This window comes from Amblyomma mixtum, chromosome 3 (assembly GCF_055824585.1).
Source record: "Amblyomma mixtum isolate Tamu chromosome 3, ASM5582458v1, whole genome shotgun sequence".
Lineage (NCBI taxonomy): Eukaryota > Metazoa > Arthropoda > Arachnida > Ixodida > Ixodidae > Amblyomma > Amblyomma mixtum.
Window position 1 is genome coordinate 268,668,681 of NC_143014.1, and position 14,495 is coordinate 268,683,175.

Genomic DNA, 14,495 nt, shown 5'->3' on the forward strand with positions numbered 1-14,495 from the left:
TGGAGACGCTAGGCATTTCCAGAAGTATCTCCAGAAAAGTCAAGGATGATCTTCGGCCAAGGTTCCTGGAGGAGAGCGTCAACGCCTTGGGTGTGTCACCGGGTAGACCGAAACGGAGTAAGGACATGCGTGGCCTCATACATTATTTCCACACTGCCGATTTAAGACTTGTGTTATCAGATAAGGAAGGACATTTTGTTGTCATTCCTGAAGGGATGTTCAATGAAAAGGCTTTGGCGGCTGTCAAAAAGTGCTTTAAACGGGTCAACGTAGATCATGTGGTTGTGAAAGAGCGGGTGATTTCACTGTTGAATGGGTTTAATTTAAAGGCATTAGCCACCTCGGTTCAGAAATCAGGAAGAACGGAATTGGATTGTTTTTTTTCGGGAAAAACACACGATCGATGTCCCATTTAGGGCTATAATTTCCGAAGGGGGCACTCGGCATTATTTAATCTCTAGTTACCTACAGGAACACATTTCAGGATGGACAGTTGACGATCCTTTTGCTGTGAAAAATGCCGATGTACTTGTCATGTTCCTGAGGCAAGAAAATCCGGGAAGGTGTACTGGTTTCAGCATAGATATACAAGAGCTGTATTATTCTCTTCCGCATAAAGGCGTGTTAAAAGCGGTACGCAAGTGAAGGAAATGACGAAGCTAGGTTTGTGAGTCGGTGCGGCATTTCTCTGTCTGCTTTTCTTGAGCTTTTGGCTTTCTATTTGCAATCAACATACGTGGTATGGCGAGGAGAGTATGTGTTCAAAGAAAACGCATATGCATAGGTTCAAAGGTTGCTCCAGCCCTAAGCAACATTTACCTTGCTCAGGTAGACAAGGAAATAAAAAAAACAAAATGGAGGGTCTTGCAATGCATATTTCAAGATTTATTGATGATTTATTAGTTTTAGTTGACAGGGACAGTTTCAATAGAACAATGAATGATATTGTAAAGGTTTTTCAAGAATGTGGTAGAGGACTGTCCTTCACTTTTGAGTTGCCGTCGGAAAATGCACTGCAGTTTTTAAGTTTGAGGTTGTTTTTTAGGAAAGAGCACATCTGCTGGATGTATTCACCCCGATCCCAAAAACCCGGTGTTAAGTTTTACCTCAGGGCACTCCAAATTAGTAAAGAATGGGATTGCAATGACTAACTTACGTTCAAGCCTCACAAATTCATGACATCATTACATAGCGGACAGTGTGCTGTTAGAAGTAAGAAGATTAGAAACCGCAGGGTTTCCACAGGTGGTGATTTCAGCAACTTGCGAGAAGCTAGTGAGGGCAGTGCGGAAAGATTTCTTGAATACAAAATCGGACAGAACGGGAAAAAATTTCCTGTTATTCCGTATGTGCACCGAACGGCTTATAATCTAAGAAAGGTGGCGGGCAGATTTGACGTCAATCTGGTATTTTCTGCGCCACGCACGTTGGGGGGGGGCTTTGCCGCTTAATAGGGAACCGCCATGACAGCATATCAAGAATTAGCCCATTTCGTTGTTTGGTTTCACATAGATCAAGGTTTGTAGAGTGCGCATGTTCAGTTGTGTATGATCTTCCTCTTTAATATAAAAACGTATATATAGGACAGGCCGGCCGATGTATGAATATTCGACTTAGGTTGCATCTTCGTTCACTTTCGGACTGAAACCATTCGCATCTAAAAGAGCACTGCAAAGTTTCCAAGAATGAAAATAAGAAAGTACGCAGACCTTTAGTCGCGCACACAGGAATTTTATTTCGTCATAAAAATAAGAGGACAAAGAAGCTCATTGAGGCATATCATATTCGGAAAAGTCGCGATGAATGCGTCAGTCAGCCTTCCTTATTATTGGTCGATAAAGAGGTCGCGCTTCTTGACAGCAGGTCATTTTTGTTTTGTTTTTTAGTGGTTTTGTTTTTTGTTTGTGGCTGTCTCGTGTTTTTTCGGTTAATCATGGTGTTGTGAAATCGCGTTTTTCTGAAATCGCGTTGTAAGGTTTTATTATTGACTCATGATATAGTTCTTGGGCTGTTGTACTCTGGGCATGTGTTCGGGTGACGTCAGGTGATGTGACTTTTTTAAGTATAAATGTCTTTTTTTCTGAATAAAAAATAGTTGTGAGTCAGCGCTCGTCCGTGTGGTTTCCTTCATCTTTGTCTTCCGTTCCTTTCGCGCTGTTTTTCCAGCCAAAATGAACGTATACCAACTCGCCCAACTTTCCATTCTACTAAAGGCAACTATCTCGGATCACAGTAACAGGCAGGCAGCCCAAAGTCACAAAATTAAAAAGAAAAGTTACCTGATAGTAGAATCAAGAAAACTGTATTTCGAGGCAAAAAGACATAAAGATGGAGTGCTAACACACCTAAAGCCAAATTTATTAATGTAGAAAGCCTCCAGACTAACACGTGCAGTTTTATTCGTGCTCTTGCCAAGAATCTTTGTCTCCTTTAACCGAGCCTTGCAACCGTCCCAGCTCATTACGCGCGCAACCAAGTGTGCTTACCTATCTTTCATAATTGAATATATTTCAGGCATGGTCCCCCAAACGCTCGTTGATGCACCGGCCAGTCTTGCCGCTGTAAAGTTTCCCACACGTTAAGGGGATAGCGTAAACCACTCCCACGGAACACTTGGTAAACGGAGTACCGTGCCTCATCTGGCAACCCCGCTTTCTTGAGTGGCAGATTCGGGGGCACAATTTTTCGAGCTTGTTAGGAACACTTACGCCATACCTGTCGGCCACTTTCCTCATGTTGTGCGAGGTTTTCTGTACGTAAGGTACAACTAGCAGCTTTTGTGTCCTGTGATGGTCCTCTCCTGTATTTCTTCGTGTTCCGTGCTTAAGTTTTTGAAGGAGGGTCTCGGAAACAGCAACCAACACAGAGCAGGGGAACCCAGCCGCCGAAAGTCGGCTCATCTGATTTTGAAAGCTGTCTTGCAACTGGTGCGGGCACGATTTCTTGAGAGAAGACTCCAAGCAATCCGACGCAATTGCTCTTTTTACAGTCTTGGAATGCATGGAATCATAAGGCAAAAGATCTTTTTTTTTGCACGCGGGTAATAACCCCAGCAAACGTGTCTTTCAAGGAAGGTTAGCTTCAAGTCTAAAAACTGTAAGCATTAGAGTCGGGTAGCTCGTGGGTAAAAGTGAGCCCAAGTGCATGTTTGTCAAAAGCATTTAAAATTTCGTCAACTGTAGAGGGGTAGGCGATGGACGTCTGCTTTTTGAAAAGCACTAAAAAATCGTCCACATACCTAAAAACCTTTAAAACCGCCCCCCCCCCCCCCCCCATAAAAAAGTTTAATGATCGGTCAACCTTTGTTAAGAAAATTTCGCGAAGGATAGGGGCCACGCAGGACTCTAGGCACACACCGTTGTGCTGCAAAAAAGGTAGGTTGTCAACAAGTATAAACGTAGAACCTAGTTAAAACTGCAATAAAGCGATAAAGTTATCAACCGACAGTCCTGAAAAATTCTGGAAAGACCCGTCAACGTTTGCTTCTATGCATTCCTTTACAGCCAACAAACGCTGGTCTTGAGGAACAGACTAAATAAAATCTTGCACATCTACCGAAAACCCAAAGCCGATGTCGCTGGCACTCTGCGCGTACTCAGCGACAGCTGTCGAATTTGTTGCGATGAAGGGGTCGTCCAAAACTGGTAATTTAAGATGCTTCTGCAAGAAATCGCTGACATTGTTTTGCCATGATCCTTCTTCACTGACAATAGTTCGGAAAGGTATTTCTGGCTTGTGGGTCTTGGCTGTAATGAAAGCATTTAGGCTATTACCCCTGCTCCTTTTTATATCCTTGGCAAGAGACTGAAGATTTAAATTTTTACAAGAGTTAATGAATTTAGTCTTTAATCTAACAGCACGTTTCTTGACCTGTACAAAGTCCTTAATATTAATAAGTGCTGTTAGAGTAAAGACTAAAATCATTAACTTTTGTAAAATTTAAATCTTCAGTCTCTTGCCAAGGATATAAAGAAGAGCAGGGGTAATAGCCTAAATGCTTTCTTTACAGCCAAGACCCACAAGCCAGAATTACATTTCCGAACTATTGTCAGTGAAGAAGGATCTTGGCAAAAGAATGTCAGCGGTTTCTTGCAGAAGCATCTTAAATTACCTGTTTTGGACGACCGCTTCATCACAAAAAATTCGACAGCTGTCGCTGAATACGCGCAGAGTACCAGCGACATCGGCTTTGGGTTTTCAGTAGATGTGCAAGATTTGTTTTACTCTGTTCCTCAAGACCAGCTTTTGTTGGCTGCAAAAGAATGCATAGAAGCAAACGGCGACGTGTCTTTCCAGAATTCTTCAGGACTGTCGGTTGACAACTTTATCACTTTATTGCAGTTTTACCTAAGTTCTACTTTTATACTTTTTGACAACCTGCCTTTTTTGCAGTGCAACCGTATGTGCATAGGGTCGTGCGTGGCCCCTACCATTTGCGGCATTTTATTAAGAAAGGTTGACCGATCATTAGATAAACTTTTTAGGGGGGGGGGGGGGCGGTTTTAAAGGTTTTTAGTGATGTGGACGACTTTTTAGTGCTTTTAAAAAAGCAGACGTCCTTCGCCTACCCCTCTACAGTAGGCGAAGTTTTAAATGCTTTTTGACAAACACGGACTTGGGCTCACTTTTACCCATGAACTACCCGACACTAATGTTTTAGAGGTTTTAGACTTGAAAATAACCTTCCTTGAAAGACACGTTTGCTGGGGTTAGTACGCGCGTGCAAAAAAATATCTTTTGCCTTACGATTCCATGCATTACAAGACTGTGAAAAGAGCGATAGCGTCACATTGCCTGGAGTCTTCTCTCAAGAAATCGTGCCCGCAAAAGTTGCAAGATAGCTTTCAGAATCAGATGAGCCGACTTTCGGCGGCTGGGTTCCCCTGCTCTGTGTTGGTTGCTGTTTGCGACAGCCTCCTTCAAAACCGTAAGCATGGAACACGAAGAAATACTGGAGAGGACCGTCACAAGACACAGAAGCCGCTAGTTTTACCTTACGTACGCAAAACCTCGCACAACATGAGGAAAGTGCCCAACAGGTATGGCGTAAGTGTCGCCTTTTCGGCTCCTACCAAGCTTGAAAAGTTGTGCCCCCGAATCTGCTACCCAAGAAAGCGGGATTGCCAGATGAAGCACGGTACTCCGTTTACCAAGTGTTCCGTGGGAGTGGTTTACGCTATCCCCTTAACGTGTGGGGAACTTTACGTCGGCCAGACTGGCCGGTGCATCAACGAGCGTTTGGGGGACCATGCCCAAAATTTATTCGATATGAAAGCTAAGTACGCACACTTGGTTGCGCCCGTAATGAGCTGGGACGTTTGCGAGGCTCGGTTAAAGAAGACAAAGATTCTTGGCAAGAGCACGGCTAAAACTGCACGTGTTAGTCTGGAGGCTTTCTACAAAAATAAATTTGGCTTTAGGTGTGTTAGTACTCCATATTTATCTCTTTTTGCCTCCGAGAGCAGTTTTCTAGATTCTGCTATCAGGTAACTTTTCTTTTTACTTTTTTTTACTTTGGGCTGCCTGCGTGTTTCTCTGATCCGAAATAGTTGCCTTTGTTCACCTTCTCATCCTTGTCAGGCTTCTTTCCCCTTGAAACTTCACCTTATATAAGGGGCTTCCTGGCTTCAATAAAATTTCAGTTGTGAGTTAACGCTTGTGTCTCGTCCTCGTTCATCTCTTGTGGTGTGCATGGTTTGGCGCTATTTTTTGTCTAATTCAAGTATGCACCAACAAGCCCAAAAAGAGGGGTTAATAAAAAAGCAGCCTATGAAGTAATAGCTGGGTGACAATTATTACCACCTCCATGCAAATGGGATATTCCGCGAATCATCTACCTATCTATGCCGCTCCAGCACCCATGCCTAGGCGACAGAGACATCTCCGCCGGTGTGATATGCCGTGTCGAAAACAGAAAACAAGACATCCTGTTTACAGGAGGCAGCACTTGTGAGCAACTCGAGAGGGACACCGTGAAACGCACGCGTGCGCGATCGCAGGCATGCCATTGAAGCCGCCGTCCGAGCCTTCGTCTTTTTGCTGCGGCCGCCCCGTCTTCCCCTGCGCTTTCCACGCACTGCGAAAGACAGAGCCCTCAAGTACCGTGTGCGCTTTCTCCTCGCGACTGGCAGCGGTGAGGGGCACCATGCTAGGCCTGGAAGCAGCGTTAGCGTGCGAAGTCTGATTGGGCAGCTTTTCTATTCTTTGTTGTACGAAACATGAGCTGCCGGAAACCGCACGGCGTAGCATATTGAAATCCAGCCGACGGAAACGGAGACGCGTTTCTTTCATTGCCTTTCTCTTCAGAACGTTGTTCTTTGAGAAGCTTACTGCGGAAACCCTGCACACAGAGTACTTGTCGATAAGCATATTCATCCAACGGAGTGTGCGTTGGAAGCATAGTGTAACCACTACCCGAGGACACTTTGTGTAATTTGTTGCTTATCAGCTATGTGCTAACAATCACTGCTAGTAGTTAACTACTCTAGTCCCTTTATACTGCATCCATGCATCGATTTAAATTCAGGCTTCCTTTCGTTTTGATCTCAAAGTTTCCCATTCGCAGACACTGCTATTTCGCAGTGGCATTTTTTCTTGGACCCCATCAAATATTAGAGAAACAAAATATTCATCTGTAACTGACAATTTAATCCTTTGAAAGAATGTTTAATGCAGAACGCGTTTAATGCATGCTCTCCAAGGTCTTCTGACAGCAGTTAGTGAGCAAGAAAATGCCTCTGTGATTATTCTTCTTATTAATGTATTTATCCAGCGCAGCTGTTTTACGCTTTTGCGAATTGTGAATTTACGATTGCTAATTGTCTTCTTGTTTCGGAGGCATATGCTCCCGGTGACGTCATCACTCGGGGTCACGTGGTCTGCTGGGTGGAATCTGGTTTGGGGGCTTCGTTCGCAGAGAGGAGAAAAAATGCCCGTGTTGTGCGCGATGTCGGTGCATGTTCATGGGCATCAGGTGGTCTGAATTAATACGGAACTGTATACTCCGGCGTCTCTTATAGCTTACCTGCAGCTTTGGAGCGTTAAACCACACATGCCACATACCACTGAAATTGCTGGGTATGCATCGCCTGTGGTTCGAATGGTTGTTTTTGGTCATTTTTTCAAATAAGTAAAGGCACAAATATGCACACCAATATAAGTTCTACTTACAGGACGTGTAGTCTATAAGTGATGTGCAGCCTCACGGCCGTGAGCTCATCGTATTTTGCTAAGGGCTGCTACGGTCGTCGCACTGAAACTTCAGTTGGGGCGCTGGCTAGGTCCTAGCTTATAAAGATTTAGACAAAAAAAAACGGCACACGCTGAGATGGTCTCATGCGACGCACTGCTTTGGCTTAAGGCGCATCCAGGATGGTATTTTCCCCTTTTGCCGCATCCTAGTGCCTGAAAGTTGCATCAATGAATTTCGCTTTACTTTCGCTAGATTTTATGGGTCACTAATGATTTTTTTTATGATCGAGTAAGTTGAGAAAGGGAACAGTTTAAGCTCCATCGATGGTACTGCGGCTCCTTGTGTAACGCGAGTATCACTTAACTGGCGCTTTGCACCGCTCGTGAAGCGTCGGATGTCGAAGATCTTTCTCGAAAAACTTAAATGCGGTCCTGCAAATTTCTTCTTTTGAACGGTCTGTTAATGGCGTCCTACTTTTCATGTGTTGAATTGCGGTACGTGGGAAGGAAGCGTGTGGTTTTCATTGCATAGTTTCTCTCTGCAATGTTCTAAAAACCGCCTGTTTCCCCTATAGAATTGCATCGTGTTACTCTAAAAAAAACTCTTATCAGGACCAAATAGTGCTTGTCTACAGTGATATAAAAGGTTTATTTTTTCTGCTCGGACGCTGCATCATGGCACTCTGAAGAAAGAACTGGGAAAGGGGCTAAATAGTTTCATTTGTTTTGATAGGAGAGCTTAAAGTCTCGGAATGCAGAACGGCGAGATAGATTTCATGTGCATACATATAACGCGACATATAACGTGGTGAGGGCCCACGCAAGATGCCTAAAGATAACCCCTAGCCCTTCACCCTCCTTGTCATTACGAGAACAAAGTTTTACCGCCACCACGTAAAGAGTTTGAATCGAGTAGCGGGAAAATTCTGTCGCGTTATACTGTCGGCAAGGTATGCGTCGTATGGTGCCGGACAGGCATCAACATACGCAGCAAAATCACTGTATCATTTTTTTCTTAAGAACAAAAGATGCATGCAGTTGTTCTCAGCGTCCCTTTAAAATTGTACTTCCTCGATATATTCTTCGCCTGCATACGACGCTTAAATTTTGAGGTTCACGAGGGTGCTATTGCGGGCTAGTTGGTTAAACATTTCTTCAAGTGGAAGAGCGCAGACACACGCCAGTGAAACGTACAACCAGCGCATGTGTTGTACGTTCCTCTGTCCTGCGTTTGCGCTGTTTCCCTTTAACTTACATTTTGAGGACCTTGTAATGGACACTGAAACGCAAACAGACCTCGTTTGGAAAATAAAAAGTTACTGGTACTATATTTATATTTTGTCAAGCGTTAACCAGCTTAGCAGTTGGTTGCCACAGTTTTAGCACAAACTCTTGTGCACCAAAATATATTGTACGCACATGTGACACCAGTTGTATGGAGGAATTTGCGTGGGATATTCGGCCTTATGTGCCTTTCAGCTACGTGCTCCTGCTAATTTTGCGTAAGAGAGTCCAGGCCGCTCAGAAGACTATGTTTTTCGCTTCTATGCCCCGAATTGATTATTCCCGTGCTGCTCTGCTGCTGAGGGGCAGCGAAATTGAAATGACGTCAGGAATACATCACTCTGAACATGTGCCCAGTCTGGACATGCTCTCCAGGCGGACTTCACTACCGTAGACTTCAGACGATGTCTTCACTTTCACATTGTCGTATTTCAACTGCACATGCCGCCCAGGGCGAGCCTACAGGCGATGCAAAACAGAAGAATGAATAGAAAACTGGGTGCATTCCATGAAGCTGCTAACTCGGCCAAGGAAGGGAAGCGAGAAGCTGCCTCATGCTCCTGCGCCGGAAGGGTAACGGATACACTCCCGCGAGAAGAGCGCCGGCGAGGTCCTCTTACGACCAGCGGCGCTGCCACGCACAAAGACTTCCTGTGCGCATGCGGCCAGGCCGTTACCTGACCAGTGGAAAAGACGGCAGCCTATGCTGGCGTCGGCTGGAGGCGCTGCGAACAATGGAGTTGCAGGAAAATCACCAGAGAGCGTTGATTGGTGGCACTTGAAGATCACATGATCGCGCCTGCAGACACCGGTCGCGAGTGGGAAGAGAACGGCAGTCTACGCAGTCGCGCTTGACAGGCAGACGAGCCGCTGCGCATAGCAAGGCACTCCGGTCACATTTCCACACCAAGCTTCTGGACGCAAGCCATCAGACCTGACGCAACAGTGTAGCCAGCGGCGCGCCCGATCGGTAAAGTTGGCAGCTTTTACATTGATGCATGCATGCGTGCACTACCTACGTACAATGTGCTTGCTTCCGCTTACTGTTAAGGCCGAACGGCCGTGACCAAAGACGGTGGTCGCCGTCTATGGTTTCTGTGTCTAAGCCGTCGCATGGGTCTTCAAGGAAAGCGTATTTTGGAGGATACGGGTGCGCTCTGAGAAAAAGAGAAAGCTGGCAGTTGTTAATCAATATAAATCAGTCTAGGAGAATGGAGCGCGTAGGCTATGCAGACCTTGCGATCTTGACGCGGAGTATAGTGCGCACAAATCTTTGTAAGGTTTGCAGAGACAATCACATAATTAGAGGCGGAATCGAAGATGGGAACGACTGGTCAAAGGGTGCTGATATTCCTAACATTCTGTTCCCCTTTTTGGTCAGAGATGCATGCAAAATTCCGTGATTTTCCTTCTGAACGCAGAAACTATAATTCAGCGCTGCGGTGACTAGATATCAGCTTTCGTGATGGAGCTTATCATTTGATTCTCAACGAACGGCACACGGAATGGTGGTGGCGTCAGAGTGACGCAACGGCTCGCTGGAAAGTGAGAGGACGGAAGAAGCGTCGGCCTGAGATGCGTGACCTGTGAATGCTTGCGTGTCTTTTGAGAGTCAAAAGGCTCCCGTCCTCTACTCATACTTTCACGAAGCAGAGCGCGGCTTGACGTCCTTCCTTCCTTCCTTCCTTCCTTGCTTGCTTCCTTCCTTCCTTCCTTCCTTCCTTCCTTCCTTCCTTCCTTCCTTCCTTCCTTCCTTCCTTCCTTCCTTCCTTCCTTCCTTCCTTCCTTCCTTCCTTCCTTCCTTCCTTCCTTCCATTTTCTTTCCTCCTCTTTTACTCTTGCTTTCTTCTCCTGCCGCTTCGTGTGCAAGGCCGTGATTTCGCGGTCCTCTTCCTTTTTCTTTCTCTGGCTGCCTCTTTCTCTTCCTCTCCATGACTCTTCCATCGTTTTCCTCCTCCCTTACCCTCCACTCTCCAGAAGATACTCCCAACAGAACCCCGGAGCAGCGGAACACAAAAGAGGCGCCGAAATCAAGTTAAGGGACTCAATGGGAAGGCGATCAGTGTAAATGCGAAATGTAGAACCAATACAGCTGACGCTTCCTTCCTTCGTTTTCGTTCTCTTTCATAGCTTCATCTTTCTCTTCCTTGTTCATTTTCTCTCTTCCTGTCTTGATCACCCTCTTCTGTCCTGTACGTTCCTTTTACTTTCTTCATTCCTGTCTCCGCACATGACGCAACGGTGATGATGCGCTGAAAACCTGTGCCTCACATTTTTCTACGTCCTCGCGGTCGGCGCGTGTTATAAAATGTTAGCTACCAGCCGTGGTTGCGGATTCGATTCCTTCCGCTGATGCCGTATTTTGCTTGAGACGAAATACAAAGCCGCCCATGTTCTCTGGGAAGACAGCGCACGTTAAAGACAACAAATACTGTGAACTGATCCGAAGCCCCCCAAAACACCGTCCCTCGTAGATCGTGTGACTCTTTCGGACGTTAAACGCCGCAATTTAAAATTTACTTTTATAATCTATTAGCCAATGTATAAACAGTTCCTTCAATAAAGCTTTCCTACATCTGTGCATTTTGATTGGAGAGTAACAATGGATGCAGGCAGAAAAAAAAAACAGCAGAGTTTTTAGAGGAGGTTTACTTCAGGAACACAGGAACAACAATAATAGACTTGATTAGTAGAAGATTAGATTGGCCAGACGATTCCTCTCGAGGGTGAAAAGTTCGAGCACTAGCGAGAAACAGGGACACAAAGCGAGAGAGTAAGTAATTTAATGAAAGGAAAGGTGCAGAGGTGGGCCAAGAACCCAGAGCTCCGAGGACGACCGTATTCTCCGAGTGAATTTGTTGGAAGAAACCCGTGCACTTGAATCCGCAAATGCTAAAACGTCACCAAGAAAGTCCGCTTATATGTAGCGGTTGAAGCCCACGCGGCCGCTTCTTGCGATTAAAAAATTGACGCTCAAATTGAACACGACTATTCTAGTGAAACTCGCCCCTTAACCACCTGAAATTCTTTTGGAATGCCTAGTTAAGGTTATTCAAATCCCCTGGGAGAAGACGTCTAGAATGTAATGATTAAGTTCATTTCGGAACTTGGTATTTCCGTGGAGGGCTTGGTGTTTTAATTTTTGCATCTTCTGTCAACTTTAATCACTCTGGACACAAAACAGATAGCTCTGGCATTCAGCGAGTTTTTGAATTTAATATTGACGTAGCTATCTAGATAGGTTAGGCATCGGCTAAGATTTCTTTTTTTTTAGAGCGAGAGCTGCAAGGACAGTACGCATGGGTACGTCCCTTCTTCGCTCTCATTACCTCCTCTCTCAGGTGTTCCCCTCATCAGCCCCCCGTTCTGATACAGAGCGCGCCGGCCCTGCTAGTCACCCTCCCCTGGCAAGCGGTCTTCGAAGGTTCCTACCCTCTCCTCCCAGCTTCCACCGTACTTTCCGCGCGCGCTCCGCAGATGGCCTTACTCTCGCGGCCCCGGCGAAGTTGTAGCAGGCCGCCTGTGAGGGTGAATAGTTGGAAGCTGGCGCGCAGAACTCACAGCGCCGGCGCGCTCAAATCATGGGATAATGTAAAGCCGGATAAAGCTATACAGCGAGAAAAGCTCTCGCTGAGTTTAGTGCAAATGTTGTCAACATACGACAGGTTGATGATTATCCTGTTTTTGTTGAAATGAATGGGGCACGAGACACCTAGAGGACAGTTGAAAAGTTTTTCTCATAGTGGATCGGTGCTTATGAAAGCTGGACCTGCTCCAGCTAGCCATCCACCAAGGACACACGCGCATACCAGCATGTGGTTTCAAGACGCTTCCGTCTGGGTGCGCCGGATTGGATTGGAGAAACTTTATTGATCTAAAAGATCACTGGGAAGGAATTTACGGGCCCCTATCTGAGGGCGACATTTCCCATCCAGTCCACAAGCTTGGCTTGCGTTTTCTTGTCCGACTCCCCGTGGAGCCTAAACCAGGCCGCCCGGGAGGGAGCCGGTAGAAGGTCTTTTGGAGGTGAATGTTCCTTACAGTTTCATTGGGTGTGTTCGTCTGTTGCTGTGTTGCTATGTTGCACGCTACATGGGTTAGCGAAGTTGCTGCTGGATGGCGCTGCTGCGCTTGTATAGCCAGTGTGTTGATTACGTAACGCCAGGTGCTGCGGAAGCGCGCCTAGGAAAAGGAACGCAGTCGTAGCGATGAGATGTCCTCACTGCTTGTTCGCCTCGCGAACCACATGGACACGATGGCGTGAAGAGGGTCAATTAGCACGATTCTCGGCGAGGAGGAGAGCTTCGACAGTCATAGTATAGATAGCGCTGGTCTGCGGTCAAGAGACAGTGCCCTACTTTTTGAAGCTAGATCAGGGTGTCTTAGAACGCGCAGCTACAAAGAGAAATTTAACGAAGAAGATGACACATGTGCAGTGTGTGGCAGATCTGTGGAAACAACTGAACACCTCATAATCAAATGTGATGGTATCCATCCGGATGTCGATGCAGGCACAGTCACTCTTTCTGAGGCCCTAGGGTTTAAAGATAACAATGGTCATGTGAATAAATCTGCAGTGGAAGTCAGCAAAAAGCGATTGGAGGATTGGTGGCTGAAAAGCAGAGATGTGGCATAAGGTTAGAATTGTAGGAAACCGCAGGCAAAGGTGATGGAGAATCTTAATGAGAATTGCCAACACAGTAAACAAAAAAAATAAAGAAAAGCTGAGCATGGTGGCAATTGCCACCACCCCGTTTCAAAGGGGGCGCTCCTATCCATCCATCCATCCATCCATCCATCCATCCATCCATCCATCCATCCATCCATCCATCCATCCATCCATCCATCCATCCATCCATCCATCCATCCATCCATCCATCCATCCATCCATCCATCCATACCCCACCCACCCACCCATCCACCCATCCATCCATCCATCCATCCATCCATCCATCCATCCATCCATCCATCCATCCATCCATCCATCCATCCATCCATCCATCCATCCGTCCGTCCGTCCGTCCGTCCGTCCGTCCGTCCGTCCGTCCGTCCGTCCGTCCGTCCGTCCGTCCGTCCATCCATCCATCCATCCATCCATACCCCACCCACCCACCCACCCACCCACCCATCTACCCATCCATCCATCCATCCATCCATCCATCCATCCATCCATCCATCCATCCATCCATCCATCCATCCATCCATCCATCCATCCATCCATCCATCCATCCATCCATCCATCCATCCATCCATCCATCCATCCATCCATCCATCCATCCATCCGTCCGTCCGTCCGTCCGTCCGTCCGTCCGTCCGTCCGTCCGTCCGTCCGTCCGTCCGTCCGTCCGTCCGTCCGTCCATCCATCCATCCATCCATCCATCCATCCATCCATCCATCCATCCATCCATCCATCCATCCAGAACTTGGCATACGCACTCCCTATAAAAAGGGTGAACTGTTTACAAGTCGCTTCTAGGGGCAGATATTTGGTTTGGGGAGAAAGCATTTGACTCAGTGGAAACTTGAGCTGTCATGCAGGCATTGCGGAATCAGGGTGTGGAAGAGTATTAAAGGTGCACTGAAGAAGATTCTGAACTTGTCTTTTTGCTGCTGGAACTCGATCTGCACGTTCCTAGCATTCTTAGAAACTGCGACTTATTGCCCTGTGTGGCCGATTTCCCTAATTAAATCGAATTAACGTCCGGCTCCCGCCTTTATTTTTTGAATTCTCCCTCGTACGGTGGGCGGAGTCGACCAACGCGTGAAGTGCCTTTCAGCCAGCTCCGTGGAGGCTTTGCTTTCTCTTTATTTTCTTTTTTAGGTTTCCATGAATAAAGAGTTTCATTCGCAGATAATATAGCCGCAAAATAAGCCCACAGAAATAAAAATCGGCGCGCACTATTTCCTACTACGGACTACTACGTATTACTCCGCCGATGGCACAGCGGCAAGCCGCCGCGGGACTGGGTGAAAGGCACTCCACGCGTTGGTCGACTCCGCCCATCGTACGAGGTAGAAT

The 14,495-nt window shown here is 46.5% G+C and overlaps 1 protein-coding gene across 2 annotated transcripts in view; it reads left to right on the forward strand.

Annotated features, from left to right (window-relative positions):
- Positions 1-9,109: 9,109 nt before the first annotated feature.
- The window catches only part of LOC149354695 (uncharacterized), a 137,318-nt gene continuing 131,932 nt past the window's right edge, over positions 9,110-14,495 (forward strand). Inside the window, exon 1 of one of the 2 annotated variants that reach the window (XM_089583489.1) lies at positions 9,110-9,445. The gene's annotated coding sequence lies outside the window, so the exon portion shown is untranslated. The remainder of the gene's footprint in view (positions 9,446-14,495) is intronic. The other variant, XM_089583487.1, reaches the window with a different exon arrangement.